The 4,537-nt window shown below is 50.8% G+C and overlaps 1 pseudogene; it reads right to left on the bottom strand.

The window, feature by feature from the left end:
• Window positions 1–531: 531 nt before the first annotated feature.
• LOC138825747 (cyclin-dependent kinase 11B pseudogene) lies at window positions 532–2,774 on the bottom strand (annotated as a pseudogene).
• Window positions 2,775–4,537: the final 1,763 nt, after the last annotated feature.

Genomic DNA, 4,537 nt, shown 5'->3' with positions numbered 1-4,537 from the left:
CTTGACAGAGGGAAAGATGTTCTTTTACTTTGTAGCAAGGATGTAAAGGGGCTATCGCTGACTGCTGGTCAGCCTTAGCCTGGGGTTTTTCTTTACCAAGAGGTTTCCCCTTGATCAATAATTTTGTTCTGTATTGATCTCACATTTTGTTTTCATGGATATCCTTTCTTTACTGTGTCAGGGGAGACAGTAACTTTCCTGCAGCAGGAGGGACTGAGGCCAGACAATAGAAGGAAATTTCTGCCAGTGATTAGTAACTCAGATACCTTCAATTTTTAGTGGGGATTATCACACCAGATAGTTGGGTTCCCTTGTATAAGATTCTCAAACAAGAGACCACTACTTGTTTCAGGCAGGAAAGAGTTTATTTTTATTCTTCCAAAAGGAAATAGTCATTTAATTATACAAGTTCACAAATCAAAATACAAAACAAGTGGAGAGGTTTAGCGGCAGTGTATCCAGTCAGGTGTCCTGGCTGAGGGAGGCTCTGGATGGAAGAGCAGCACTGGGTGAGGCGGGGTGGCTCCAACTTCAGAACTTGAGGCTGAAGCCTGGCCCCACGGCTGAGGCCCCCTGATTGGTGGTGGTGAGGTGGAAGCCTGTCTCCATCACCTCCTCCTTCTCACCCAGCTGGTTGAAGCCTAGACCACCGCTGGGGGGCTGGGGGCTGGTGCCACACTTCACCCTCTGCTGCTGCTGCTGCTCACTCTTGGCAGGCCAGGTGGGGAACATGGAAGGGTGGATAGGGAGGGGGTTCTCATGGAAATACTCGTGCTGGAGGCCATCTTCTGCGGTCATCCGCCTCCCAGGGAAATAGGTCAGGAACCTGTTCATGAGATCAAAGCCTTGGTCTGAGAGCAGAGTCCCGAAGCGCTTCCGGAGGTGGTTGTAGGGTTGTTGGCTGAAGGTCATATTCTTGACCGCTGGGAGCTCATTGTAGCCAGGCCAGATTTTCTCACTTGGAGTCCCCAGATCCTTGAATATCTTGTGGATCTGATCCATCTCCGACTTCCCGGGAAACAGGGGCTTATGTGTCAGCAGCTCTGCGAAGATGCAGCCCACCGACCACATGTCCACGGGTGTGGAGTACTCCTTGGCGCCAAGCAGCAACTCGGGGGCTCGGTACCAGAGGGTCACCACCACGGGGGTGTAGGCCTTCAGGGGCATCCCGTACTCTCGAGCCATCCCAAAGTCAGCGATCTTGAGGATGCCTTCATGGCTCAGCAGCAGGTTGGAGGTCTTGAGGTCCCGGTGCAGAATCCAGTTGTCATGCAGGTGATTCACCCCCTGCAGCAGCTGAAGCATCAGCGTCTTCACTTCCCCTGGCAGAAAGGGCTGCTGCATGGTCTGCATGAGGCTCTTGAGGTCATGCTCCACGTAGTTCATCACTATGTAGATCTGGTCCATGTGGCTGCCCACCACGACCTCCCGGATGGTGACAATGTTGGGGTGCTGGGCCTTGAGGAGGGTGTTGATTTCTCTCAGGGATGTGATTGGGAACCCTTCTCTCCCCTCCACTTTCAACCGTTTCAGAGCCACAATGGCATCTGTCTTCTTATCCTGGCTCTGTACACGACCCCGTAGGTGCCTTCCTCAATCCTGTTCAGGCACTGGAACTCCTCCATGCTGCAGCAGCCCTGCAGTGCCGGCAGGTATTTGGGCAGCTCCTGCTTGGGCTCGGTGGGCCACAGGGCTGGGGAGTCAGGAGGGTGGTCCCCTGCGGTGGACATGCTGCTCTGTGGGGTCCCCTCGCCCACTTCTTCCTCCTCCTCTTCACTGTCCCCCGAATCTCCTTCAGATCGCGACTCTGGAACAGCCAAGATGTGGTCTTCGTGGCCTGGCTCTTCACTCTCACTCATTTCCTCCTCATTTCCTAGGTCTGCAGACTGCTCTGAGGCCTCCTCCCAGTGGCTCCGTGGATCTTCCGAGCCCGAGCCTGATTCCACTGAGGACCTGGCAGAGCTGCTTTTCCTCTCCTTGTCACTGACACTCTCCTGTAGGTTAGACAGCAGATCTCTTGCCTCGGTTTTCTCTCCTTTGACTGGCTTCGGTCTGGCTCCCAGTGCAAAGCTCTCCCTGGGTGGCCACACTGGGCTGCGACTCCAGGGAGTGGCCCTGCCCTTGTCGCTGTAGGCCTCCCTGGTCCTCCAGTGGTGTGCCAAGCCCTCCCTGTGGGCCTCAGGCTCCTGGCGCCATCCCTGTCCCTTCTGGTCCCGAGTCTCCTTCTGGTGCTTGCTCCTCCTGCGCTCCCATCCTTGCTTCCCTTTGACCTGCTCCAGGCGGTCCCCCTCTCTCCTGGGACATTCTCTTACCAGTTTCCTCCTTTTCTGTCTTTCCCATTCACGGTGGTCTTGCTCCTGCTGTTCTAGGTGTTGCTTCTGAAGTCCGTGCTTGCTTTCTCCTTTCACTGGAGCATGCTTCCCCCCTTCTGCTGAGCGACTGACATGTCTGTGCTTCTCTTTTCTCTTCTGTTTGCTGCGATGGGCCTTTCCTCGCCGAGACATCTGCTGTGAGGGATGGATGGCCAGAGACTCCTCTTCCTCTCCCCTGTCTTCCATCGTGTCCTCTCTTCTGTAGGGCAAATTACTGATTGTGATATCCATTGGGGGATCTCTCTGCTCCCCTTGTTCAGCAGTGTCCTGCTTGGAATCCCGGTCATCAGAACATTTTAAGCGTTCTATCTCTGCTTTCTCCTCTTGTTTTCTCCTTTTCTTCTTTTCTTGTAGAATTTCTTCTAAAGTTTTCACTCTCCATGAGTCCTGTCCACCACCCATTTGAATTAAAACAGTCTGCACCAGACTTCTTCTGAAAGAGATTATTCAGGAGAAAGACCAGCTTACTGGCCTGCTGGAGATGGAGATGGGCAGAGAATGAAGGTTTAGGACAGAGGAGAGGGATTATATAGGGAAGGGCAAGGAGGTATGCGCCACAGCAAGGCAGAAAAGACCTCAGAGCCTAGGGAGCCTCTCACTGTTGGAAGAGGCAGGACTGAGCACAGGAGGGCCTGGCTGGGCAGCTGAAGACAAGACAAGGAGGGTTGAGGGCTTGGCTGGGCATATGAGGGTGTGGCTGGGAGGATCAGGGCCAGGTTGAGAGGCTTCCTGGTGGGCCCATCAGATGAGGGCATGGCTGGCCCACAGATGTGATTTTGGGTCAGGCTGTGGTGGGGTCCTTCTGAGGAAGACAAGCTAAGGGGAGGGTGGGGGCTGTTCTTCTGGATAGATCTACCATTGCTGCCTTGTTACAGTTCTGAAGCACATCCATGCTGGGTAATTGTGGTGATTTTTCAAGGCCAAGATCAGTAGTAATACTTCCTTCGTTGTGACTAGGCTTATGCATCTAAGGAAAGTGGTCTTGGGAGGCAGGGTCTGAACATTAAGAATAAAGCCATTAGAGAAGTTATTAGAGGGCACACAAAGGTCACACGGAAGGGCAACCATCCATTCAGAGCAGAAGTGAGAAAACCACTTGGAGATGACAAAAGAAATGGAAAGGATTACAAAACAGGGCAGTCAGCTCCTTGTTAATCTCATCTTCAGGGATGGAAGACAGCTTTACCTTAGTAGGCCTGAGAAAAGCAGGTGTACCTTGTAGTCAGTGTCAGTCTAGGAGGAACCGGAGCATAAACCTTTCTCACTCTTGACAGATGAAACCACTGTGGCTGTCCACTGAGCTACACTGGGGTGGAGTGGTCAGCAGGACCTGGTGAGTCCCTGTCCAGCTAAGATGTAAATCAGATGCATTAAGGGCTTTGAGAAAGACTTGATCCCCAGAAAAAAAAAAACTGGGAGAAAGGAAAAGGCCTTGATGAGCCTGGGGGAGGCATTTGTCAGCTTGTTGGCATAGCATATGTCTAAGAAGAATTAAGATAGGAAGATAATCCATTTTGAGAAAGAAAAAGTTTGAGTTATTTGACTATGACCAGGAGAGCTGATCCTTCCCTCTGGTCTCTAGGTCAGGCTTCTCTGATTCCCAACCTTGTGTAGCTAGTGGGAATCATCAGGAAACTGTACACCTGAGATCTCCATACCTTCAGAAGCTCTTCTCAATTGAAGCCAATCAAGAATACTCTACTTTTCCTGTACTCTTGAGTATTTTTGAAAACAGAAATAGAAATTTATGTATGAAGTATGAAGATACTGTGATGTGAAGAGGACATGGGAATTGAGAATAGATGGCTTGTTAACACTGTGAGGAAAATGGAAGGATGTGTTTGTCAAGGCAGGAGCACTTGAACTGACAGGACACAGGAGATAGATGAGCCAGCACACCTATCATAAAGGTAGGATATGATCTTTCTTTAGGATCTTTTTCCCCCACTTGGAGTTGGAGATAGAAAATGCTAGCTGAACAACATTCCTGGCCATGTTTTGAACTTGTGACCCTTCTTTCTCAGCCTCATGAGTTCCTGATATTGAAGGAATGCACCACCTTTTAGTAAAAGATCCATGACAGGTGGATAATTGGCTTTTCTCTTTCCTCAACATTGTTTTGTGTAGTGATGGCAGTTCTACAGCTACCTTAAAAATTTTGGGGA

The sequence above is a fragment of the Dipodomys merriami genome, unplaced genomic scaffold (assembly GCF_024711535.1).
Source record: "Dipodomys merriami isolate MVZ:Mamm:240054 unplaced genomic scaffold, mDipMer1.0.p SCAF_14, whole genome shotgun sequence".
Taxonomy (NCBI): Eukaryota; Metazoa; Chordata; class Mammalia; order Rodentia; family Heteromyidae; genus Dipodomys; species Dipodomys merriami.
This window is presented reverse-complemented; position numbering and strand designations above follow the sequence as displayed.